Consider the following 27,972-nt stretch of genomic DNA (forward strand, 5'->3'; position numbering starts at 1 on the left):
GAGAGCTGGACCTGAGTAACAACAACAAGCTGCAGGATTCAGGAGTGAAGCATCTGTGTGGTTTCCTGAAAAGTCCAGGATGTGGACTTGAAACTCTGAGGTCAGTCAGCATGTTTTAGTTGTGCTGAGATGAGTATGGTGTGAAAGTTGTGTTGACACTAAACTGCAGACATCAGGCTGATATTATACTGATCCACACTGAGGATCTTCATGGTAAAGTCTGTTTTCTTCTTCTGACTGCAGCAGAACAATGTTCACATTTCAAATCTTCAAAGAAGAAGAAGAATCCTCCATAGGATAATTCACTGTGAAACTCTCCAACTCTTCATTCCACCTTGAAGTCTGTGTGACACTGAAATCCAAACCAAAATGTGCATTTGCTTTACAGACAGCAGTCCAACACAAACATACACACATCATCCAAAACACAGTCCAACATCCAAATCTCCTCCACTGCCAGCATGAATGCTGGATAAGAGAAGGAGGAACACTCTGACATTCAGGGTTAGAATGAGTTTCATTAAGCAGACTGTGAAGATCAAAGCTGCATTAGAAGCTTACATGAATGAATGAGTGGACAGAGATCATCTGAAGCACTTAAGCTTCAATTACTATCGTCCATTTGCTTTAACACCCATAATTGCCAAATGTTATGAACAGCTCATCATGTCACACATTAAAGCTGCCATCCCTGCAGACCTTGATCCACACCAGTTTGCATACACGGCAAACAGATAAGATAAGATAAGATAAGATGGCCTTTATTAGTCCCACAGGTGGGAAATTTGTTTTGTTACAGCAAAAGTGCAAAGTTATGTAGCAGAAATTAGAAAACACTGGAATGCAATAAAATACAATAAAATAAAATAAAATACTATATACAATAGAATAAAATAGAATAGAATAATATATACAATAGAATAAAATAGAAATACAAATACTATATACAACTGAGTAGGAAAATACAAAAACACAACTTCGTCAGAAGAAGAATTGCACGTATAGCAGTCTTATTGCAGGTCGACAGAGGGGACGCCATAATAACAGCTCTTCACACAGCCCTCACACACCTTGACAGTAGTAACACCTATGTGAGAATGCTGTTTCTGGACTTCAGCTCTGCCTTCAATACAGTTCAACCCCACAAACTGGTTAATAAACTAAGCAACTTAGGGCAGGGCTCTAGAGTGAAGCATCTGTGTGGTTTCCTGGAGAGTCCAATGTGACCAAATGCGACCAAATATTTTCGGGTAACAAAAAAAAATAATCTCTGCAACTCTCCATGTGGTCAACAACAGACACACATTATGCCCCTATCGTGGACTAAACCAATCAGAGATAGTCAGGGCCGGGACCTCTCTGATTGGCCGTGGTCCAGTTGAAAGTGCAGGTGGAAGAGAGAGGTGAGTAGCTTGAATAAGGCGATATCAATTCATTAACAGATTCCACACAAAGACGTAAACACAGAGCGGACCCGGCACATCAGAATCGGCTTTGTCTTTCTCAGCTTTCTCACCCCACGGCCCGAACACGGACACGCTGTCGGAGCTTAGTGATTCTGATGCGTCGGGTCCGCTCTGTGTTTACGTCTTTTTTGCGCTAGATTCAGAGCTCCAGGTTTTGTCTCTCTCCAACCAAAATTCGCCGAGCCAGCAGCAAAAGAAGCAGCAAACTGCGCTTCATATTTGATCAATGTCGTCATGAAAAAGCAGCAGTGTATCCAGAAAACACATTATATGCTGCAATAAATGCACTGCCCAAGTGTCCCCTCTCCCCACTGCCTTTCAGCAGCAGGCAGCAGCAAACAGGTCGTCAGAGGAGCCAAGATGATGATTAACATTTAACATTTTCTACAATATTGACAAAGCACTTTAAGCACAAGTTTGTTAGTTAATAATTTAGAAATGAATATTGTCTGTACGGACTTACCCCCAACGAAAGTGCACATGTAAAACTGCGGTGTTAAGCGATGCGGTTGAAAAATTAGAGTGCGCCTAACTTTTGTGCCGGTAGGCCTAAATTTTTAAAGGTAGGCGCACCGGTGTGCCCATGTCAAAAAGTTAGTCTAGAGCCCTGTAGGACTCAGCAGCTCACTGTGCAGCTGAAAACTGGACTTCCTGAGCAACACACCCCAGAACGTCAGAATGGGAGCCACACCTCCTCCACCCTCACTCTGAACGTGTGTCCTCAGTCCCCTCTTATACTCACTTTTCACCCATGACTGTTCTCCAATCCACACCAGTAACACCATTATAAATGTGCTGATGACAGCACCATCATAGGACTGATGGACAACAACGATGATTCAGCTACAGAGAGGAGGTTCAGCATCTGAAGCAATGGTGTGACGACAACAACCTGCATCTGAACACAGCCAAGACCAAGGACATGATAATCGACTTCAGCAGAACAAAGCCATCTGAGCACTCCACCCTCTACATTGATGGAGAAGGTAGAAAGGGTGGAGAGCTTCAAGTTCCTCGGAGTCCACATCTCGGCCGACCTTACCTGGTCCACAAACATCTCCCACCAGGTAGGGAAAGCACAACAAAGGCTGTACTTCCTCAGGAAACTACGTCAGGCCCAACTACCCCAAAGACTGCTAGTAAACTTCTACCGCTCCATCATCGAGAGCCTTCTGACTTACTGCTGCACACTCTGGTTCAGTGGCTGCACCGCGGAGGACAAGAGGAAACTGCAGCGGGTGGTGAGGGCAGCAGAGCGGGCAATCGGCACTTCACTAACCCCCTCAGAGACATCTATACTGGCAGCCTTCAGCAGGAAGCCAGCATCATCATCAAAGACCCCTCACACCCTGGACACATACTTTTTCCCCCCTTCCCTCTGGTAAACGCTACAGGGCCATCAGGTCAAAGACAAACAGACTCAACAGAAGTTTTTACCCACAGGCTGTCAAACATGCCCTACCTCCACCCTGATTGGAGAATAACTGCACTGCCAACACTCATGGACATTACACCTTATTTATAAATCATATTTCTGTTCCTACTTCATTGCAACCAACACCCCTACCTCTTTAAACTGTATTTATTATAACCTTATATAGTATAGTTCCAACAGCACCCCCCCCCCCCCCCCACCCAATGTGCAATATCACCCCCCCATACACACTCAACGTTCACTGATCACACTGCACCTCTCAATGCACCTGCTAGTTAAATAGTTCCTGTTTTCAAAGTAATCCCCATTTTTCCCAGAAAGAAATGTCAGTAGAAATAGATGATCTAAGTGAGAACATGAGCCTCTAAAAAGTCCCAGTGGGTGCAGTCAAAGCAGTCCCTCAGTTCCAGTATAGAGTCTTTGGTCCAGCCTTGAACAACTGTGTGCCCAGTTTGAGCTCTCTTCAGTGCTGTGATCTGACAGACCCAGAGGGGCCATCACATCACATGTAGAAGCTCCCCTAATGGAGCCACAACACATGTCCAATACTTTGTCTTGTTGGACCAACTGGAAGAAATGATTCAAGGACTTAGTCACAGAACAGAGATTCAAATCTCCAAAATCAAACTGGCTGCATCAGGACATATAGTCTGAAAACTCTGAACAGTTTCCTGTTTGAAGGTGCTTCCTGTTGGCTTCAGCTGTTAGGAGTTTCCATTTTCTAAACTTCTACATTCTGAACCTTCTTCAGCTCTGAACAGATGATGAAACACTGAATCATTTCAAGCTCACACTTTGTCTAAAAAACTTACATCTTTCATTCTTTATACAGATTGAGGAAATGTGGTTTGTCATCAAAAAGCTGTGATTATCTGGGAGCAGCGCTGAAGTCCAATCCCTCCCATCTGAGAGAGTTGGACCTGAGTAACAACAACCTGCAGGACTCAGGAGTACAGCATCTGTGTGGTTTCCTGGAGAGTCCAGGATGTGGACTTGAAACTCTGAGGTCAGTCAGCATGTTTTAGTTGTGCTGAGATGAATATGATGTGAAAGTTGTGCTGACACTAAACTGCAGACATCAGGCTAATATTTTACTGATCCACACTGAGGATCTTCATGGTAAAGTCTTCAAAGAAGAAGAAGAATCCTCTACTGGATAATTCACTGTGAAACTCTCCAACTCTTCATTCCACCTTAAAGTCTGTGTGACACTGAAATCCAAACCAAAATGTGTGTTTGCTTTACAGACAGCAGTCCAACACAAACATACACACATCATCCAAAACACAGTCCAACATCCAAATCTCCTCCACTGCAGCATGAATGATGGGAAAGAGAAAGAGGAACACTCTGACATTCAGGGTTAGAATGAGTTTCATGAAGCAGACTGTGAAGATCAAAGCTGCATTAGAAGCTTACATGAATGAATGAGTGGGCAGAAGTGGATAGAGATCATCTGAAGCACTTCAAAGGCTTTAAATCAGCACATTTCTCTTTATTCTTCATCAACTCTGTTAGTTTCTTTCAGGTTTCTGTGGAATGAAGCTAACAGCAGGCTAATAAGATGCTGACTAATAGGTTTCTATTAAAGGTTGTATTTGTATATTAAAAAGTGCTTTGGCTCAGCAGGGATCAGTGTACAGTTAGAATACAGCTGCCGGATGGGATAAGCATGTCATAGCTATCTACCAAACTGCTAACTGGGGAAATTCAGGCCATCTATGGATCATTTTTGATAACTGTTTATTCAGCTTAGGCTCACAGGGCTGCAGCCTGTGCCCTAGCTGTCATAGGGCAAGAGGCGTGGTCCACCTGCACAGGTGAGCAGTCCATCACAGGGCCAACAGAGAAGCACTCTCTCACATCCACACCTGCAGCCAATTTAGAAGCACCATTGAACCTAAGCAGCATTTTATTGGACTGTGGGAGAACATCCAACCTCCACAGAAAGGCCAACAAGCTTCAACCTACAACCTTCTTGCTTTAAGGCACTAGTGCGAACCACTTTTCCCCATTTGAGCCCAAATCCTGCATTTTCCTGTTTCTGACTCCAGGCCAGTTCCACTAATACTTTCTCATCAGACACTGCCACCTAGTGGAGGAAGTCTTAGTTCCATTTGAAGCTTCAGACTACAGTTAGTTCCTTTACAAAGAGGTGGAGGTGGTGGGGCCACAGCACCATCATCACTGAGGGCCATAGGAAGGTTAACCTTTGTTTCCATATGCTGGGAACTTCCTGTTGTTCCAAGGAGGACTGGAAAATGTGTGAAAGCCTCCCAGTCAGTTCCTCACAGCACACTTAAATCATTTCCCTCCCACAGCATCAGGACCAGGGCTTTTTCTCTCTTTGGTCCCACTAAGAGATTTCCACACAAACACCTCATCAGTGGGACTCTCAGAGCTACCAGCCCTTTGCTACAATCACAAAGCTCTTCTTTAAAATCAATGACATCAAAGCTGTAATCAAATGAGTCCAAGTCTTCTGCTGATTCAGCATCACAGTCATCTTTTGTCCTTGTTCTGCATCCCCACCATGGACTTCATTACTTTCCAAGTCAGCCTTGAGTGTCCTTTATTCAGCTCATCTTCTGCTTGGACCTGATTTTAGCTTATTGGGGAAAATACTTCCTGTTTTGCTTCCTCCCACAGCATCAGGACCAGGGCTTTTTCTCTCTTTGGTCCCACTAAGAGATTTCCACACAAACACCTCATCAGTGGGACTCTCAGAGCTACCAGCCCTTTGCTACAATCACAAAGCTCTTCTTTAAAATCAATGACATCAAAGCTGTAATCAAATGAGTCCAAGTCTTCTGCTGATTCAGCATCACAGTCATCTTTTGTCCTTGTTCTGCATCCCCACCATGGACTTCATTACTTTCCAAGTCAGCCTTGAGTGTCCTTTATTCAGCTCATCTTCTGCTTGGACCTGATTTTAGCTTATTGGGGAAAATACTTCCTGTTTTCGAAGTAATCCCAATTTTTCCCAGAAAGAAATTTAAGTAGAAATAGATGATCTGAGTAAGAACATCTTGTGAGGCTCCTGACAGTAGTCAAATCCTCTAACAAGGCTCTGTAATTAAATATGTGATCATACCTTTACTTTTTAAATGTTTATTCTAGTTAACACAAATCCAGTGTGAACTAAAATAAAAAACACTAAAGTAAACAAAAGAAGTCATGACTGCTGATGTCTGAAAAATGTATAAAACTATTAAGTGATTGTCAATAGTCACTTTGTTCAATACTGAATACACTGCAGCAGAAATTGACCACATTTCTGAAATATTTCTGGGTGTAACTGTTACAGTGTCATCTTGACCTGGCCTGTGGTTGTTATCATGTAATCATCAGTTCTTCTAAACACTGAAAACTTAAAAAATGACACATTTTGTTAATACCACAAGCACACTGAACAATTCATTGTACTTTTATTGCTGTTCTCTCTTCAACTCTTCTCCTCTGATTCTCTCCACATGTTGCTCTGCATAAGTGCTCAGTTTCCTGACAAAAACAAAATTAAATATTCTCATTACACTTCAACATAAGTGTTTTGTTTTTTTTTTATAATTGTTCATCTGTTATTTTTTTAGACTGAGCCACTGTGACCTGTCAGAGATAAACTGTGAAGCCATTTTCTCAGGTCTCAGCTCTCAGTCCTCTAATCTGAGAGTTCTGGATCTGAGTAACAATAACCTGAAGGATTCAGGTGTGAAGATTCTGTCTGAAGGACTGAAGAGTCCACACTGTACACTGGAAACTCTCAGGTGAGATCAAACATTGTTTTTTTCTTCAACTGACAGATTTAGCAAATTAATAGTAAGGCAGTTCTCTAATAAGAAGAGATGTGGAGGTCTTCTGAATTGCAATACACTCTTAAGTTCAATTAAATTCAAATCACAACAAAAGTCGCCTCAAGGCGCTTTATATTGTACAGTAGATAGCACAATAATAAATACAGAGGAAAAACCCAACAATTATGTCATATGACCCACTATGAGCAAGCACTTTGGCGACAGTGGGAAGGAAAAACTCCCTTTTTATCTGCTGCGACCGGTTGGGGTGAAAGAAGGAAAACAGGATGAAAGACATGCTGAGGAAGAGAGACAGAGATTACAGTTTTTCTCGATTGCTTAAACACTATAACCAGGCCTCTAAACTAAAATTTCAAAACCATAAACGCTATTGGTCAAAAAGTTCACCCATTTCCCTGAACTATAAACACTATTCCCTGCTTTGACACATGACTCAAATTTGGTGAACTGGTACTGCAAAACTCTACACACAAATCCCTACATTTTACAGTGCTTACACCATGTAGTCATGTAGAAAGCACTAGCATGCAATAATGTTAACTTAGGTCAGCATAGCTTGAGCCCAATTAGCACACAATTAACCAGGTGGAAACACTAGGAGTCAAAATTTAGCATACACCAATCAGAACCTGCGATGGATAGATAAAAGGGCCAAAGTCAGCTCATTCAGGTTTGAAACAATGGATCCAAAGAGATGCAAAGGAAGAGGACGTGGTGGAGAAAGAGGACGTGGTGAAGGAGGAGGGACGTGGTGGAGAAAGAGGACGTGGTGAAAGAGGAGGACGTGGTGGAGAAAGAGGACGTGGTGAAGGAGGAGGACGTGGTGGAAGAGGAGGAGGAGGTGAAAGAGTAGGACGTGGTGGAGAAAGAGGACGTGGTGAAAGAGGAGGACGTGGTGGAGAAAGAGGACGTGGTGAAGGAGGAGGACGTGGTGGAAGAGGAGGAGGAGGTGAAAGAGGAGGACGTGGTGGAGAAAGAGGACGTGGTGAAGGAGGAGGACGTGGTGGAAGAGGAGGAGGAGGTGGTGAAGGAGGTGGAGGTGGAGAACGACGGCGACAAGGAAGGGGAAGAGCAAGGGCACGAAGACAGTCAGTCTCGGATGAAATTCGAGCCACTTTAGTTGACCATGTCCTTGTCCATGGGATGACTATGAGGGAGGCTGGGCAACGAGTACAACCAAATTTGAGTCGCTTCACTGTTGCCTCCATCATCAGAACCTTCAGGGAGGAAAACAGGTAGGTGTACTTGCAGTAAGACTGCTTTGTACAGTAACGTTTAAGTTACTGAATTTATGTGTCTTGAGTTTCAGTATGTTTCCATTATTTTCCTGTAAAATGAATGTGTGACAGTTACAGTAATGAGTGCTTCTATTTTTGTAGGACACAGAGGCGACCACCTGGTGGAGGCAGGTTAAGGCTTTTGTTGGAGGAGCAAGAGAGGGAACTTGTAAACATGGTAATTGCAAATAATGTAATCCGCCTGCAAGAGATTCAAAGGAGAGTGATTGAGGATGATCATCTTTTCGAGGCATAAATGCCATCAGCCTCTCCACAATTGACCGCATCCTCCGAAAGAATCAATTCCGGATGAAACAGGCATACCGAGTCCCTTTCGAAGCGAAACTCTGACAGAGTGAAAAACCAACGTGTGGAATATGTTCAGGTATGAGTTTTGATACTGTATAGGGTATTGTGTACCATCACAGCATGGCAGTTTATGCTGCCATTTCAGCATTCTTGAACTTTGGTTCAGGGTACCGATTGACTCTACTGTGTTATGTGTTTTGCAGAGAATCTTTGAGATTGAAGGACGGCCTGTTCCCCATGAAATGATCTTTGTGGATGAGGCAGGTTTTAACCTGACCAAAAGAAGGAAAAGGGGAGGAACATAATTGGCCATCGGGCTATTGTAAATGTCCCTGGTCAGCGTGGGGGAATGTCACTATGTGTGCAGCCATCAGCCAACGAGGGGTACTCCACCGCCATGCCGTACTAGGACCCTATAACACTATGCTTCTCCTGCTTTTTCTTGATGGTTTAAGACAACATATGTTCCAGCTGGACTACAGGGAACCAGCACAGCCAGAGCAGCCTCACTACGTTGTTGTGTGGGATAACGTCAGCTTCCATCGCGCTGCTCTGGTTCGTGACTGGTTTACCAATAACAAGGTTTTCTAATATCTTTCTGCCTGCATACTCCCCTTTCTAAACCCGATAGAGGAGTTATTTTCGGCATGGCGGTGGAAAGTGTATGACCGAGAACCTTATGTCCGTGTTCACCTCCTTCAGGCCATGGAAGAGGCCTGCCTAGACATATCAGTAGATGCATGCCAGGGGTGGATCAGGCATGCAAGAGGATTTTACCCCGCTACCTGGCTGGGGCCAATATAGCCTGTGATGTGGATGAGATTCTCTGGCCTGACCCAGACCAAAGACAAGATGCTGTGGTGGGATAATGTTTCTGGTGTGTGTTGTACTGTATAGTACATGAATGACAATGTGCCACTGTACATACATTGGTTGCGTCTTTTGTGTTTATCATGTGACAAGGGTTTTGAAGGGGAGAACCATAAGCAACCTAATTGTTTTGGAACTATTGTTTTGAATTAATTGTACCAGTGTGCAAAACTCTGTTGTAGTGTGTGTGTTTTTGAGGGCTTGTGTTTGATGTCTGGGGGCAAAGTTCGGTTTTTCAGCAGGAGTGAATAGTTTTGGGTGTAGAGCTTCATTTTGACCTGGGAATAGGATGTTTGGGGAATTGAGTGAGATGTTATGGATTTGTGTTTACTGTTGTGCGGATATGAGGCGTAGTTTCAAGAAATGTGTTTTAGCAATCGAGAAAAACTGTAATAACAGATATGATTCGATGCAGAGAGGTCTATTAACACATAGTGAGTGAGAAGGTGACTGGAAAGGAAAAACTCAATGCATCATGGGAATCCCCAGCAGCCTACGTCTATTGCAGCGTAACTAAGGGAGGATTCAGGGTCACCTGGTCCAGCCCTAACTATATGCTTTAGCAAAAAGGAAAGTTTGAAGCCTGATCTTGAAAGTAGAGATAGTGTCTGTCTCCCGAATCCAAACTGGAAGCTGGTTCCACAGAAGAGGGGCCTGAAAACTGAAGGCTCTCCCTCCCATTCTACTTTTAAATACTCTAGGGACAACAAGTAGGCCTGCAGAGCGAAAGCGAAGTGCTCTAATAGGGTGATATGGTACTACAAGGTCATTAAGATAAGATGGGGCCTGATTATTTAAGACCTTGTAAGTGAGGAGCAGGATTTTGAATTCAATTCTGGATTTAACAGAAAGCCAATGAAGGGAAGCCAAAACAGGAGAAATATGCTCTCTCTTCCTAGTCCCTGTCAGTACTCTTGCTGCAGCATTTTGGATTAGCTCAAGACTTTTCTTCAATTGGAGAAAAAGAGTCTAACTTAACATCAATGGTACTAAAGGTAGCTGTAGATAATATTACATCTGTGGGATGATTATTGGTAATTTTTTCTCTAATGATAAAAATGTTATTTGTGAAGAAGTTCATGAAGTCATATCAGTGACGAATAGTAAGATGTTCTGGCTTTGCGGAGGACTTTCTTATAAAGCCGCAAACTATTTCTCCAGGCTAAATGATGATCCTCTAAATTTGTGACACGCCATTTCCTCTCCAGCTTACGAGTTATCTGCTTTAGGCTACGCGTTTGAGAATTATACCACGGAGTCAGGCACTTCGGATTTGAGGCCTTAGTTTTCACTGGAGCTACAGTATCCAGAGTCGTAGGTAGTGAGGAGGTAAAATTATTAACAAGATAATCGACCTCTGTTGGAGTAGCGTTCAGATAGCTACCCTGCTCTATGTTGGTACAGGGCATTGAAGATGATAACAGTGGATGGATTATATTCTTAAACTTAGTTACAGCACTTTCAGAAAGACATCTACTTTGATAAAGTCTACTCTCCACTGCTGTGTAATCAATTATTGTAAATGTAAATGTTATCAGGAGATGATCAGACAGCAGAGGGTTTTCAGGAAACACTGTTAAATGTTCAGTTTCTATGCCATATGTTAAAACAAGATCTAGAGTGTGATTAAAGTGGTGGGTGGGTTCTTTTACATTTTGAGAGAATCCAATTGAGTCTAATAACAGATTAAATGCAATGTTGAGGCTGTCATTTTTAGCATCTACATGGATGTTAAAATCACCCACAATAATTATTTTATCTGAGCTGAGCACTAAATCAGATAAAAAGTCTGAGAAATCAGAAAGAAACTCTGTGTAAGGCCCAGTTGGACGATAGATGATAACAAGTAAGACTGGTTTCTGAGTTTTACAGCTGGGTTGGACAAGGCTAAGCATCAGGCTTTCAAATGAATTAAAAATCTGTCTTGGTCTTTCGTTAATTAATAGGCTGGTGTGAAAAATTGCTGCCACACCTCCCCCTCGGCCTGTGCTTCAAGGTTTCTGGTAGTTAGAATGACTCGGGGGTGTTGATTCATTTAAACTAACATAATCATCCTGCTGCAACCAGGTTTCTGTAAGGCAGAATAAATCGATTTGTTGGTCAATTATTAAGTCATGTACTAATAGAGACTTGGAGGAGAGAGACCTAATATTTAATAATCCACATTTCACTGTTTTACTCTTTGGTTCAGATGTGGATTCTGTATTGTTCTTTCTTTTTGATTTTTTATGTTTAAGTTTTTTATTGCTGGTTTTTGGTTTGTTTTTTGTCTGTTTGGGAGCTGACACAGTCTCAATGGAGATGGGTTTTTTTTTTTGGGGGTAGCAGGAGGAGAGAAGCTGCAGAGGCGTGTAAGACTGCAACTCTGCTTCCTGGTCCCAACTCTGGATAGTCATATTTTGGGGGGTTTAATAAATTGGTCCATATTTCTAGAAATGAGAGCTGCTCCATCCAAAGTGGGATGGATGCCGTCTCTCCTAACAAGACCAGGTTTCCTCCAGAAGGTTTGCCAATTATCTATGAAGCCCACATCGTTTCTGGGACACCACTCAGACAGCCCAGACAGCCAAGTTGAAAAGTTCTAAAAGGGGAAGTAGTTCCTGGGGAGCTACTTGCTCTTTTGTTATTGTCTAAGTAGAAACGTGATGGTGAAAATAGTGATGAGTTTGCAGAGGTGACTCCAAAGCAGACTTCTCACAGATTCTGAGACTGCAAGTTACATCACTGTCCAACCAAAATTCACTGAACCAGCGGCAAATGAAAGTCCAAAACAACGCTTAACGTTTGAAATACAGGTGAACATGGGGGTCCGCACTTTGTGTTTACATCTTTTTTGTGGAATCGGTTCACTTGCTGTTTTAGCTGTTTGGTGGTTGTTGAGATGGTTTTGTGAACTTTTAGCTGAGATTCTGAGATTTCTATAGATACCACACATGTCTATATTTAAATAAGAGATTTGGTGATACATCCCATTAAACCAGATGTTCACCCTCACGCCTGGTACTAGAGACATTAGGGTTCAACAGGTTAAATGTTTATTGCTTAATTATTTTGTATAGTGTGAATGGCCATAAGGAGGTTTTTAACACCAAGAAAAGTTGTAAAACTTAAGAAAATACAGTTAACCCTCTGGGGTCGCTGGACTCCAGAGGGTTAAAATCACATGACCAATTAACACAACACAGCTACAAGATGCAGCGACTCAGAGTTTCCATTTCAACTAGGGTCGAAAGTGCGGACTTCAAACTATATACCAGTTTTTGAATTGTGTCGATTCGAGTTATGATTAAAAAATACACGCCATGTTTGTTTCTGAACAAAACAGTGGTGTTTACAGCGGGAAGAACGGTAAAAACTGCGTTTTCTACAGACAGCGCTAGCAAACACTCTCCGCTTGCGAGTGAAAAAAGGAAAAGAAAAAATACCCCTTCCCTATTGGTGTTAGAGTTTACCATGCCAGCCAATCAAAAAATGATATGGCAACATGTGACATTTGGTTGTTTAGGGAGAAGGGGAAGTTTTAAGGAGTGACACCCACGAGAGTTAGTTAGTTTGTTGTGTAGTTATTGTTTTGTATTGTGTGTCAGTTATACTGCTGAATTTCATATTTGATCTAAAAAAGCCGTCAAAGGCAGATTCCAGTGTAAACGCTGTCCCCACATAGAAAACTGGACTCATGCACCTCCTGTTGCACAAATAATTTTTGTGCCTTTTTATCTGATGCAGCACACCTGATTGTTCTGTAAATAGATTTAAATGGTTATATAAAAAACGCCTGAGCCCTTGGCTGCATTTTTAGGTAAATAGTACCATATAACTTTGTTGTTTGCAAAACTCGTGCATAACTTTTAGAAATGTACAATTTCTATTTGCATTTCAAGTCATGAAAATGATTCGTTAAACATGTTTGTGCGTTTTACAGTAAAAAATATAACTTTTTTCTACTCGGATTTTGAATTTTTTGTCTGAATTTAGATCAACTGGGCTAATATTGTCACGGACCCAGCTCCAGGGATTTGGGGTCCGTGAGCAGTGTGGACCTTTAGTATTATTATTATTATTATTATTGTTGTTATTGTATTGGATGTATGTTTTCTGCACTGTGCTCTTGTGTTCCATGCTGGTGGGTGTATGTGTGCGGGTGGGGCTGGAGGACGAAGGACAGCCACCTGCAGGCCTGATGGGTGTGGCCCTGCCAGCTGCCGGTCACGCCCAGGTTCTCACACACCTGCTTCTGATCAGGCTCGTCGGGGGAGCTACATAACAGAGCGATGGGGCTTCCTCCGGCGCAGGATCGTTGAGTTAGACTTCATGTCAGTGTTTAAAGAGCTGTTTAGTGTATGCCTGCTGGAGTTGGTGCCATAACGGCTGCATCTGTTGTTTTTTCCTCAGGAGGAGAGCGGAACACAGGACTGCAGGACGCACGCAGGGGTGCGTGTAGGCACAGGGGCAGAGAGCACAGGATATCAGCACTTAGGGAAGACACGCCACGGGAGTCAAGGGAGCACTCTGGAGAATTATTGTGTGGTGTACATTTACCCCACTGTAAATAAATGCACTGCTCATTCCACTAAGTCCAGCGTTTGGGTCTATCTCCATCATTCCCCACGGTCTGCCTGCCAGACCGTGACAGAACGATCCTGCCATCATGGGCCCAGCGGACTCAAGGACCGTTTCACAGGAGGGGTTGCTCGCCCAGCTCTGGAATTACTGTCGGAGCATTATCCAGGCGGCAGATCCACATCAGAGACACATACAGGTCGTATTTTTGATACTTTCCTGTCTTCAACCACCTTTTCTGTGGGCTTTTGGACATTAAGAAATTAATTTCTATTATAACCATGCTGAGGGCAAGTTCCAGCTTTGAGCTTTTCGGTTTGGGCTGTCCGGGCGAGGAGGATGTGGCGACCTCCCTGGGAGCCCTTGCTGCCTGTTTCTTTTCTCATAGGCAGATAGCTTCCCCACCGTCGTTTGCGACTCACCTATTGGACCCTCCATTGCGGGGGAAACAGCTCACACGCCCTCTGCACCTCACCACATCTCCACTCACCTCCGCGGCATCTGCTGAGTCGGCAGACAAAGGACCAGCTGCTCCAAACCACACAGCTGCTCTCCTGCCCGGCCGACTGGTGGAATCTCAGCCTTTCGCGCCCGGCCCGGCATCGTCAAAGAAGCGACGCGCGCGCCCGGCGCTCTTCTCCGCAGCCGGAGTTCCGGACTTCTCAACAGTCGGCTGTGGTGAGTCATTTGGACAATTTTTCTTTACACACCCCATCTGTCAACTCTGCCTCGGACTGTGTGAATGCTAATGTTGTAACCCAGCTGTTAGCACAGCCCATAGCTGCTGCCCAGCACGAAACTCAGTCTGCTGCCCAGCACGAAACTCAGTCTGCTGCCCAGCACGAAACTCAGTCTGCTGCCCAGCACGAAACTCAGTCTGCTGCCCAGCACGAAACTCAGTCTGCTGCCCAGCACGAAACTCAGTCTGCTGCCCAGCACGAAACTCAGTCTGCTGCCCAGCACGAAACTCAGTCTGCTGCCCAGCACGAAACTCAGTCTGCTGCCCAGCACGAAACTCTGTCTTTAGTCCAGTCAGCCTTTCATCCTCGTCCTCAGTTGGAGGTCGATATGTCTGCTGGACCTACTCTGCCACTATTTCACCAGTCTGTTGTTCCTGCATCGCTGTCCAGTCTACCACGAGTAGCTGCCACACCATCATCGCCTCCGCCCTCTGCAGCTACTTCTCCACCAGCGTCCCATCAGATTGCAGCGACCGCAGCACTCTCGGCTTCACCTTCCACATCACCCGCTCGACCATCGTCTTCACCACCTGCAGCTACCGCATCGCCATCTTCACCTCCGGTTCATCCATCTATAGCCGCTCCGCGGCCGAGAAGCTCGCGCTGCCCGAGCAGGAGCTCAGCGGCGGGAGGAGAGCCAGCGTCGCAGCCGGAGGAGGAGCTCGGCGAGCGGAGGAGCTCAGCGAGCCGGAGGAGCCCGCCTCGCCGACTATGGAGCTCAGCGAGCCGGGCGGAGCTCAGCGGCGGGAGGAGCCCGTCGCAGCCGGAGGAGCAGCTCAGCGGCGGGAGGAGCGCAGCGTCGCGGCGGAGGAGCAGCTCAGCGGCGGGAGGAGCCAGCGTCGCGGCGGAGGAGCAGCTCAGCGAGCAGGAGCAGCCAGCGTCGCAGCCGGAGGAGCAGCTCAGCGAGTGGGAGGAGCCAGCGTCGCAGCGGAGGAGCAGCTCAGCGGCGGGAGGAGCCAGCGTGCCGCCAGCTGTGGAGCTCAGCAAGCCGGAGGAGCAGTTTAGCGAACCGCAGCAGGAGCTCGGCGAGCGGAGGAGGAGCTCGGCGAGGCGGAGGAGCTCAGCGGCGGGAGGAGCCAGCGTCGCCAGCTGTGGAGCTCAGCAAGCCGGAGGAGCAGTTTAGCGAACCGCAGCAGGAGCTCGGCGAGCGGAGGAGGAGCTCGGCGAGCGGAGGAGCTCAGCGGCGGGAGGAGCCCGCGTCGCCAGCTGTGGAGCTCAGCAAGCCGGAGGAGCAGTTTAGCGAACCGCAGCAGGAGCTCGGCGAGCCGGAGGAGCTCAGCGAGCGGGAGGAGCCCGCGTCGCCAGCTGTGGAGCTCAGCAAGCCGGAGGAGCAGTTTAGCGAACCACAGCAGGAGCTCGACGAGCCGGAGGAGGAGCTCGGCGAGCCGGAGGAGCCCGCCTCGCCGACTGTGGAGCTCAGCGAGCCGGCGGAGCTCAGCGAGCGGGGGGAGCCCGCGTCGCAGCCGGAGGAGGAGCTCGGCGAGCCGGAGGAGCCCGCCTCGCCGACTCTGGAGATCAGCGAGCCGGAGGAGCCCAGCGAGCGGAGGGAGCCCACACCACCTGAGGAGGAGCTCTGTGAGCCAGAGCCGGAATTCGGCGAGCGAGAGGAGTGCCCGCCATCGAGAGAGGGGCTCGGCAGGCCGGAGGAGCGCGCACAGCCTTCGGAGGTCGGCGGGCGGGAGGAATCCGATCAGCCTACGCGGGGGGTCAGTGTGCAGGGTCCACGTCCAGCGCGCCCTCCACGCCCTCCACGTCCAGCGCGCCCTCCACGTCCGGCGCGCCCTCCACACCATCCACGTCCAGCGCGTCCACGTCAGCGACCAGCGCGTCATCGGCCAGGTGCCACACCTCGCTGTTGCTCACTGGAGCAGCGCTGCCGCCACCGGACCCGTGGCAGGCCGCCGGAGCTGCAACGCCACCACCATAGCACCCGTGGCAGACCGCCTGACGTGTTCAGCTGCTATTACGGGACCCGAGGTAGGCCACCTGAACTCTGGTGTTATAGTTACTGGCCGCCTGAACTGTTCGGCTCCCGCCACGGTAACTGGGGGGGTTATTCGACTACTTTGTGCCTCCGCTGGAGTCGCGGTTGAGCCTCTGGGACTTTTGTGATTGACAGTTTGGTCGTTTGGGGTTGGTTCCGGCCCTCCGTCCTGTTACCCCCCCGCCGCCCGCCCTGGGTTGGTTTTCCTGGTTTTTTTTTTTTTTGTTGGTTTTGTTTTGGGGTCGTCGGGAGTCGACCCTTAGAGGGGGGGTACTGTCACGGACCCAGCTCCAGGGATTTGGGGTCCGTGAGCAGTGTGGACCTTTAGTATTATTATTATTATTATTATTGTTGTTATTGTATTGGATGTATGTTTTCTGCACTGTGCTCTTGTGTTCCATGCTGGTGGGTGTATGTGTGCGGGTGGGGCTGGAGGACGAAGGACAGCCACCTGCAGGCCTGATGGGTGTGGCCCTGCCAGCTGCCGGTCACGCCCAGGTTCTCACACACCTGCTTCTGATCAGGCTCGTCGGGGGAGCTACATAACAGAGCGATGGGGCTTCCTCCGGCGCAGGATCGTTGAGTTAGACTTCATGTCAGTGTTTAAAGAGCTGTTTAGTGTATGCCTGCTGGAGTTGGTGCCATAACGGCTGCATCTGTTGTTTTTCCTCAGGAGGAGAGGCGGAACACAGGACTGCAGGACTTGCAGGGGTGTGCGTAGGCACAGGGCAGAGAGCACAGGATATCAGCACTTAGGGAAGACACGTCACGGGAGTCAAGGGAGCACTCTGGAGAATTATTGTGTGGTGTACATTTACCCCCACTGTAAATAAATGCACTGCTCATTCCACTAAGTCCAGCGTTTGGGTCCTATCTCCATCATTCCCCACGGTCTGCCTGCCAGACCGTGACAAATATAGTATACCAAAGTGAAAAAAAAACTAAAATTTCAGATATTTGAGGTTGTGCTGTAAATAATGATACCAAACAAGGCAAGAAAAACATATTTTAAAGGTGAAATATAGAGGTAAAATCAAAAGTAGTCAAAAACGGCCAATTATACCCTGGATTCAGAGGGTTAAAAGTCCAAAACTTCTACTTCCGGTTGCTTGTGGTAAGTCGCGGATCAAATGAGTTAAGAGTTATAAATTTTAATTATAAATGGATTCATGGCTTCAGACTCATTCAGACACCGCGCCGTGACTCTGTGCTACATGCACACATTTCTGGGCCTCTGCCATTCAATCACACTTTGTATATAGCTTATTTTATGTCATATTCAGTACTGAATTGTACTTTTGGTCTTTTTAAAGGCAGCTGTTTTTATTCAGTGTTTTCACAAAAGCCCTATTTAATGCCATTAGGAAGAGCACATGTGAGGTTTAAGTTCTGGACAAGTTTGAAACCGTTTGTCCTCCACAATGGAAAATGGGTGAAAATAAAAATGGGTATCACTTTAGACAGCTCCTAATTTTATCAGTTCTACTCTCAGCTTCTCATATATATATCCTATATAAATTTTGCACTCAGCTTTGTGGTCTCCAATATCGCGGAAATGCAGCCAGATGCTGGTCATTTTGTGTTTTCACTCTTTCCTAACACGTTCCATAGACTACACTTGCTATCTGTGGAGCATCTTCTTTCGAATAATGGTACAATCCCAGTCTGTCTCTTAAAGTGTTTGGCCACATGGTTTGCTCATCAGAAAAACATCTCGGCTGTGCTCACACTGATTATCAGGAAGCCTGAAAAATCATCAATAATTGACATATGAAATTATCTCAAGTGGCTGGATTTGGCCCACAAGCCATATGTTTGACACCCCTGGTTTACACAATTTAGTATTCAATCTGCTAGTGAGTTAGCTCCCTGCTAACTAGCAAACCAGCTAACTGCAGCCACAAGCTGCGACTGCGTCTTTCTAACAAGAGCGTCAGAAACTCAGACTAGTTTTCTTTGTGGATGATAAAGTATTCTCACACTGACCCTTCATGCTGATGCTGCCATCCACCCACTGCTCCTGGATTCCTCATCATCATCTCCATCAGCCCTCACAATACTCCACCTTCATCAGCTTCATGTTCAGGAGCCTGGATGGACAGTAATTCTTTCCATGGGTTATGGTGGGACATTGAGAGCTGAAGTCAAACAGCAGTGAGAAATGAAAGACTGATTCATTTCTATTTAGTCTTGTGATGTGCAGCTTTGTTCAGAGCATTAAGGCCCAGCAAAGATTACTGAGGTCATAGAGCCACTGATGAAACCTGTGTGCTTATAGAAACTGAAACCAGATGAGCAGATGAACCAGAATAGAAGGACATTAAAATGAAGTGTCAGCTACACAAAGGCAAAGCTATTCAGTTGTTGGTGTGAGTTATTTAAATGGAGGATGGAGTCAGACTTTAAGCTGCTGGACTCAGTCACTACATCCTGTTCTCCTCATAGAACCTGGATACACAGACTCACCTGTGACAGTGACACACAGTGACACACAGTGTGGGCTACACACTTAAGCTTAGAGCTTTTTATTGTCATTGTGCAGTTTCTTGAACAGCAAAATTGGGTAGCTGGACCACAAAGGTGCTAAAGTAAGAAAAAGAGAAACCAATATACATCGAAGGTGGAAAAAAAATAGAATAAAATAAAATAAAAAGCAGTGTATATATATACATGTGTGAGTGGATACACTATATACATGGTGTATGTGTAGGAACAATGAAACAGACTGGGACCAAAATAACTGCACTTGAGCCAAAAATATTGCACAGAACATGGAAAGACTGAGATATTGCACATAGATGATCAACAGCAGTGTCAGGGTGGATGTGTTGGGGAAGTCTTTACACACTCTTAATTCCATTAATAGTTCTGACAGCCCACGGGAAGAAGCTGTTCTTTAGTCTGTTGGTTTTGCACCTGATGGATCTGAGCCTTTTTCCAGAGGGCAGGATGTTGAAGAGGTGGTGGTTAGGATGGAGGTGGTCCTTTATAATTGCCCTGGCTCTGGAGAGACATCTTGAGCTGGCAATTAAGTCCAGGGAGGGGAGTGGACAGCCGATCACCTTCTCTGCAGTTCTGATGATCCTCTGTAGTCTCTTCTTGTCAGCTGTTGTGCAACCAGCGTACCACACAGGGATGGCGTGCACAAGCACACTCTCGATAGTGGCACGGTAGAAGGACACTAGGAGTTCAGTCTGCAGCCTGTTCCATCTCAGAACCCTCAAGAAATGGAGGCGCTGCTGGGCTTTCTTTACTAGGGCTGATGTGTTTGTGGACCAGGATAGGTCCTCGGATATGTGGGTGCCGAGGAACTTAAAGGAGGACACCCTCTCCACATAGTCACCTTTTATGGAGAGGGGGGGAGGATCAGTCCTTGTTTTGCGGAAGTCCATGATCACTTCCTTGGTTTTCTTGGTGTTTAGGGTGAGGTTATTGTAGTTACACCATTCTGACAGTCGCTGGACCTCATCCCTGTATGCGGTGTCATCATCGTTGGTGATGAGCCCCATCAGAGTGGTGTCGTCTGCAAATTTGATGATGGTAAATGGTAAATGGCCTGTATTTATATAGCGCCTTTCTGGTCCCTAAGAACCCCAAAGCGCTTTACATATCCAGTCATCCACCCATTCACACACACATTCACACACTGGTGATGGTAAGCTACGTTGTAGCCACAGCCACCCTGGGGCGCACTGACAGAGGCGAGGCTGCCGAACACTGGCGCCAGTGGGCCCTCTGACCACCACCAGTAGGCAACGGGTGAAGTGTGTTGCCCAAGGACACAACGACCGAGACTATTCAAGCCGGGGCTCGAACCGGCAACCTTCCGATTACAAGGCGAACGCCCAACTCTTGAGCCATGATAATGTTGCAGGGGTGCGTAGGGGTGCAGTCACTGGTGTAGATGGTGTATAATAGTGGACTCAGCACACATCCCTGTGGTGAGCCAGTGCTGAGCGACAGGGTGGATGATTGCAGGTTGCCAACCTTGACTGATTGTGAACGGTCTGTGAGGAAGTTTTTGATCCATGCACATGTGGAGGGGGGAAAGTCCAAGTTTACCAGCTTGTCTATAAGAATCTCTGGGATGATAGTATTGAAGGCCGAGCTGTAATCAACAAAGAGCATCCTTACTGATGTCCCAGGATTCTCCAGGTGATGCAGAGCAGAGTGGAGAGCAGTGGAAATTGCATCCTCTGTGGACCTATTTGCCCTGTAGGCAAACTGGTGGGGTCGAAGCTGGGTGGGAGGCAGTCCTTTATGTGCTTTAGGACCAGCTTCTCAAAGCACTTTGCAACCACTGGATACAGTGCAATGGGTCTGTAGTCACTGAGGCTACTGATGGTGGTGGACTTGGGGACTGGGACTATTGTTGATGATTTCAGGCAGTGAGGGACAGTGGCATGTGTCAGGGGGGGTTGAATAGTCTGGTCAACACAGGAGCCAGCTGGTCAGCACAGGCTTTGAGCACTCTACCAGGTATTCCGTCGGGACCAGCAGCTTTCCTCTGATTCACTGCTCTGAACACATTGCGGACCTGATGTTGTTGGAGGCTAAATGTGTGGGGGCTGTGCTCAGAGGGCGCTGTAGGCAGGGTGGTGTGCATGGTGGGGGTGACTGCAGTTTTCTCGAAGCGGGCAAAAAATTGGTTAAGTTCCTCCACTAACGAGATGTCCATGTTATCTATATTTGTCCCTTTGGCTTTGTAATTGGTGATGTGTTTGAGGCCCTCCCATACCTTCCTGGAGTTGTTATCAGAGAGATGATCTGATAGCTTGTTTGAGTAGTCCAGTTTTGCTGCTCTGATGCCTTTTTTTAGATCTGCTCTTGCTCTGCTCTACATGTTCTGGTCCCCAGATTTGTATGCAGAGTTGCGTGCCTTTAACAGTGCCTGAACCTTGCTTGTCATCCAGGGTTTACGGTTGGGGTAGACGCGGACCCGCTTTTATGTGGTGACAGTGTCCATGCAGTGTTTGATGTAACCCAGCACTGCGGTTGTGTGAGTCTCTAGGTTATCCTGTTCAAAGACACTCCACTCTGTGAGAGCAAAACAGTCCTGCAATTGAGCGAGAGCTTCCTCAGAAATGGTGTTAATGGTTCTGATGGTGGGCTTTGTCCTTTTCCTGAGTGGTGTGTATGCCGGGACAAGAAGTAGAGAGAGGTGGTCGGACATGCTCAGGTGGGGGAGGGGAACAGATCTGTAGGCTTGCTTAATATTTGAGTAAACATGATCCAAGGTGTTATTTCCTCTCGTAGGGCATTTCACATGTTGTACAAATTTAGGCAGCACAGTTCTTAACCATGCTCTGTTGAAATCCCCTGCAATAATGTGTACTCCCTCTGGGTATGTCCGTTGCTGTTCGGAGATAATGTAGTGCAGGTATGCAAGGGCTGAGCTAACATTAGCGTCTGGTGGAATGTAGACTGCTGTTATTAGCACTGCAGTCAGTTCTCTGGGCAAGTAGAAAGGTCTGCACATGACAGACATTGCCTCTATGTCCGGGGAGCAGACTGTGGTGATGATCCTAGTGTTTGTGCACCAGTTGTTATGTGTGTAAATGCACAAACCTCCTCCTCTGCTTTTCCCCGCTGTAGCCTTTCTGTCGCTGCGGTGCATTGTGCGGCCTGCTAGCTGCACGGAGGCGTCGGGAATTCCCTCTTGTAGCCATGTCTCCGTGACGACCAGGACACAGCAGTCGTGGACGATTGGCTGTGCGGCGAGAAGTAGATTCAGTTCGTCTATTTTGTTGACGACTGACCGTGACACACATTAGAAAGTGGATCAGTCACACTTGTGCAATCATTTGTTGTGCTGGAAAACCATGAACACTTTGAATCACCATTAATGGCTTTGTTACAGCAACATGCAATCATGAGTTCAAAAGTAGTGTATTGTGTACTTATTTTAATAGTACTGCAGTATGAGAAGTGCAACAGTGTGCAGAAACAAATCAGGTGCTTTCTAACAGCAATATTTCCTTTAACACAGTAGCAGTTCAAATATTTCTGTCAGTCTGAGCTGAAACATGAATCTAATCAAATCAAATATCAAATCAAAGTTCTTTGCCTCTGCCAGGACGTCAACATTTGATCTAGTGTTTTTACAAAGTTCCCCTCATAGTCCAGAGCCACCAACATACCTTTGATCAACAGCAAGTTAACATTTATAAATGTGTGTTTTTAGAACAGGAACCAGCAGAACTATTTTTCTGTTATCAGGCAGCAGCACAAACGCTCATCAGCTCATTTACTGTGCAGGACTTTGACTGTGTGAAGTGTGTGTTTGTGCTGGATTTCCTTTGGAGAATCTCAGTCAGAAACAAGACAAAGAAAAACTCTTTCAGTCGTCCAGGTTGAGTTGACAACATGAACTGCATTTATCTTCCTCTGACTTGACATGTTCTTCCTCCTCTGCACCGAGCCAGCTGCTAAGACTCACAAGCTCATTGACATTTTCTGATGATAAAGAAACTCTCTTCTTCTGTACAATATGAGCAGCAGAGAACAAGCTCTCACAGGTACAGATGTTGCAGCTGTGGCCAAGTACATGTGCTGCATGTTTGGAGCAGCACTCTAATGGACAGGCCTCTGTACTGATGGTGGGCTCTGCTCTGTATCCACCACACTGTTCTCAGCTGAGTCTTCCTCCTGTTCACACTCTGATGAAGCACCAATAGGGCCAACTTTTTCTCTGGTGGCTCAGATGTTGTTGCTTCCACAGGTTTCCCTCCAACAACCCTCTGTTCCTTCAGTAAGGTCAGTAAGATCTGGGTAAACACTTGAGCTCCTTGAATCAGGCTCCAGTGCAGCAGCAGCTTTCACATATACAATGTTGCCATTTTGTTTGCGTGTCTCCAGGTCTGTTCTGAATGCAGACTTGAATTTGACCACGTAGGCGGGGTAGGTAGTTCAGTCACAGACCTGCAACAGAAACAAGAATCAAAGATTCAAATGAGAATGTCGAGCATTCCTTTACTTCATGCTGTATTTACACACACATACAGAGGCTGTTTGTCTCTCACACATAGACCGGACAGTGAGAAATAAATCATGATAAATATACCTGCAGGGTTCCAGCTGTGCACTCTGTCCGTGTCAGCTGTGGTTGCCATAGCAACCTAGGTGTTGTGTGTGTGTGGAGGATGTCCCTGAGTGGCTGCTTTGAAGATCAGCTTCAAACTTCCCTTTTTGATAAAGCTTATAGTTCAAGCTGGATCAGGTGACCCTGAACCATCCCTTAGTAATGCTGCTATAGGCTCAGGCTGTTGGTGGACTTCCCATGATGCTCTGCTTTCTTCTCCTCTCTTTTCACTCCTGATGCTTTTATATGTCACTACTGCATGTCCTTAACTTTTGTCTTCTCTCTCCTTAGTTTGTGTTTTAAGATAAGATAAGATACCAAGAACTTTATTTATCCCAAAGGAAATTCTTTTGTCATACACATACTCAGTGCAGCAAGAGAGACAGAGGTACGAGTAATAAGATATACAATATTTACAATAGAATTCAAGTATACAGTAATATACAGTAGGATAGTGCAAAATATATTTTTGAATATAACTATTAGGGCTGGTATCGTCACTGATTTCTAGAATCGATTCAATTCCGATTCACAAGGTCCCGAATTGATTCGATGCCTGTTAGTACTCCTGTCTGTTTTCTTACCTGGTTCTTCCTGACCTTGTACTTTCTCCTCATGGTCTCCTCTTTCCTCTCTCCCGCTTTGAACTGACAATCACACACAAATACATTGTATTCAATTAGATTAAAAAAATATTATTAAGATCACTAATAAAAAAAAAAGTCCGCTCTCAGTGTACTTTCAACCAAAGGGCAAATAACCAAAGCACATGTACATCTAATAAAAGATATAAATATTGAAACACTGATCCAACATTATCCTTTATTGATCGGATCATTTGATCTTACACTTTTACCTGAACGTGGCTCAGGACAGTGGTAAAAACAGCAGGCTACGGATAATGTTATGTTTTAGATTTTAAATAGGCTATATAAATTTCAATGGGAGCAACAGGACGGTCAAATATCGCTGAATTTACTACAGAGTAGGGCGGATTGTAGGGTAGCAAACATAGTTGGGAAACACAATTCAACACAGCAGGTTACTGGGTGTAATGTTTTTCAGCTAAAAACAAACATGGTCTGACTCCTACCTAACTATATAAAGAGTAGGGCTGAGTATCGTCACTGATTTCTAGAATCGATTCGATTCTGATTCAATTTAATTCGATTCGATTCGATTTGAATCTGGGAAATTTTGACAGTCAGAAATATTATAATTCAGATCAGTACATTTACATATTTTTGTATCTATAAAAAGGAAGCTGACACACGCAAGACTTTATCAAAGGTGTGAGGTCACAGCAGATGCCTTTGTGTCAAAGTAGCTGAAGATAAAACACAGAAAAACATGAAGGTGATTTTCCTGGCCTGGATTTTATAAAAATATTCTGCAGTACATCAAAAACGAAAGAAAACCATTAATCAACATATGAACGTTACCTCTGACGTTACAGCGGCTTTATTACAGACACAGCTAAGCGTTCTGCATTTTGTATAATTTTGAAAAGTTTAAATTTGTTCAGTATTGAACGGCAGAAATTAGGTTTTCTTTTTGGAAGAATGTAAAAGGGAAAAAAAAACAGCCGACAGCGCTGTAAACAACAGCAGACTTGTGCGTAACTAGCAAGCGAATAATGAAGAAAACAGATTTTTAGACGGGAAACTGTTCTTGAAGGAGAGGGGGGGGGAGGGGGGGAGAGCTGTGCATGAAGTGTGATTTTATCCTGGTGGAAGCAAAACAGGAAAGGTCAGAGGGAATTCATGACGATGTTTATGTGAAGCCTAGTTTGGATCTTCTTTTGCTGCTGGTTCGGTCAATATTGTTTTGGAGAAAGATCAAACTAACAGCTTCAGAATCAGCGCATAAAGGGCGTGAACACAAAGCGCGGAGCCGCCAGATCAGGATCAGCGAGCTGTCGGCTTTCAGCCCCGACCGTGTCCGTGCCGTCGGGTAAGAAAGACGACATCTCACTGATTCTGATAAGTCGGCGGGTCTGCGCTGTGTGTTTAAGTCTTTGAGCAGAATCCGTGTACCTGCTCTCATTTACTGTCTGAGCTGTTTGGTGGTTGTTTAAATTTTGTGAGATTTCACCAGAGACTCTGGCATTTCGGGCAAAATAAATTTAAATTAATTAATTAAAAAATCGATTCAGGATTTTAATGAATCGATTTTACGTTATCCAAGCCAGAATCGATTTTAATCGATAAATCGATTATAAAAACCCACCCCTAATAACTATATAACGGAATATAACTATATCCTGAAAAATAAATAGCTTAGCTATCAGTGCACGTGATTCTAAAAGTGACATACTATTGTGCAAATAGACACAAGAGTAGGAGCAGCATATGATGGGGAGATGAAACAAACATTCAACGAGAAACTGTTGGGTGGTATTGCACGGTCTGAATGGGAACAGAATAGCTTTGTTATTAATCCTCAGAAAATCACCTACAGAGTGAGGAGGAATTGTACAGTCTTATTGCCAGAGCACAACAACAACAAAAAGGCGCTCTCTCACCCAGGAAACACACAGTCGCAGAGAGAGCGCGTCACCCTGTAACCATGGCAACCGTAACGCTGCCACCTGGAACAACAGGACATAGCTGTCAAACAAAATCCAAACAGTCCTGACCCGCCACAATATGAAACAGGAAAATACCGCCGTGTAATCCATTTATTTCAGCAAAGTAACTGTATTCTAAATACCACCTTTTTAAACGGTAACTGTAACAGAATACAGTAACTCATATTTTGTATTTTAAATACGTAACGGCGGTAGATGTATTCCGTTACTCCCCAACACTGCCTGTAACACAGCCTGTGAGATTGTCTATATTCCTGATGAGACTCACAAAGAATATCCCAGTCCGTTACCTCAAAGCATCCTGCAGAGTCTCTTCCGACTCCCTTCTCCATGTTGTAGCTGTTTTTGTGACTGCAGGTTGTCTCAGGAAAGGCAGGTTTGTAAAGGAGCTGGAGGTGGACAAGGTTGTGATCTGCCCTGCCCAGGGGAGGGAGAGGGATGGAGGTGTATGCCTCAGTAGCATTGACATAAAACAGGTCCAATGTTTTATTGTCTCTGGTTTTGCAGTCCATATACTGCTTGAATGTGAGTAGAACAGTGGAGAGGTTTGCGTGGTTGAAATCACCCGTTACAGCCACAAACGCAGAGGGGCTTCGATTCAGGAGATCCGTTGTCGCAGAGCTGATGACATCATAAGCCTGCGCCGCATTAGCGGCAGGGGCGATGTAAACAATGATGATAATGGGGAGAGAAAACTCTTGCCGTAAATAATACGGTCGAAGACCGACTGCTAACAGTTCAATGTGTTTGTTACATACAGCCATCTTCACCATAACGTGACTGGGGGAACACCAGCAGTTGTTAACATAAAGAGCGACTCCTCCTCCCCTCTTCTTCTCACTGCTGCTGGGTCCCTGTCCACTCTCACACACATAAATCCGTTTAGATCCTCCGCCTGATCCGGGATGTTTTTATGCAGCAATGTCTCCGTGAAACACATAACACTGCATTCTCGGAAAACTTTCTCTGTCCTTGTTAGCGTCACGATCTCCTCCATCTTATTAACCAGCGATCTAACATTACCAGTCACTACTGACAGGAGAGCAGGACGGAATCTTTTCCTCCTCAGTCTTCGTTTTCCCAGCTCTGCAGCCGCAGTAGTTCCTTTTGATCACCGCAGTGATCTCGTGCTGTCTGAGTCCCAGCAGCTGGTCTCGGCTATAGACAAAGGGGCAGCGTGGCGTCGCGGTCATCGCAGTAGTTTTGCAGGGAATTTCGCTTCCAAACACGGATAAAAATATCTCAATTACACCAAAAAGTATAAACTGAAAGACTAAGTAGAAAAAAAAGAAATAAATAAGAGCAAAAAAAAGAAAGAGGAGAGTAATTTTCAACTGTAGAGAGCATGTTACGCAGGCTGCCATCCGAGATGGCGCCGTAAGTTAAGTGTTCTTTGTTCTTGTCTCTCTGACCTCATCTCTTCTCTTTCCCCTCACCCTGCAACCAGTCATGGTAGATGCTCCTCCTGGAGCCTGTTTTCTGGGAGGATCTTTGTGTCAAAGGGAGTTCTTCTTCCCACCATCACCAAGTGCTGCTCACAGTGAATTGTCTAATGTTTGGGGCTTTCTCTCTAATATTGGAGGCTGTTACCTTACACTGTTAAACAGCTTGAGATGATTGTTGTTGTCTGTTGGGTATTGTCACTGATAAATAAAGTTACATTGAATGGATGTAAATGGATAGATGTTATTGTAACAAAGAGAAAATGATTGTTGACAGAAGGATTGTTGTTTTGTGTGTCTGCAGTCTGTCAGGCTGTCTGATCACAGAGGAAGGCTGTACTTCTCTGGCCTCAGCTCTGAGCTCCAACCCCTCCCATCTGAGAGAGCTGGACCTGAGCTACAATCA

The 27,972-nt window shown here is 45.6% G+C and overlaps 1 protein-coding gene and 1 long non-coding RNA gene across 3 annotated transcripts in view; both read left to right on the forward strand.

The window, feature by feature from the left end:
* Window positions 1-27,972, forward strand: part of LOC120435165 (protein NLRC3-like) — a 137,380-nt gene that overhangs the window by 36,332 nt on the left and 73,076 nt on the right. The gene's annotated exons all lie outside the window — the stretch shown is intronic.
* Window positions 39-27,928, forward strand: LOC120437973. Of its 2 annotated transcripts, XR_005611547.1 has the most exons (4): window positions 39-100; window positions 3,734-3,907; window positions 6,492-6,665; window positions 27,871-27,928. It is a non-coding gene; the product is annotated as an uncharacterized LOC120437973 (long non-coding RNA). The 2 variants fall into 2 exon arrangements; XR_005611546.1 differs by lacking the exon at window positions 27,871-27,928 and having other exon boundaries at window positions 6,492-6,904.

Source organism: Oreochromis aureus, linkage group 3, assembly GCF_013358895.1.
Source record: "Oreochromis aureus strain Israel breed Guangdong linkage group 3, ZZ_aureus, whole genome shotgun sequence".
NCBI classification, from domain to species: domain Eukaryota; kingdom Metazoa; phylum Chordata; class Actinopteri; order Cichliformes; family Cichlidae; genus Oreochromis; species Oreochromis aureus.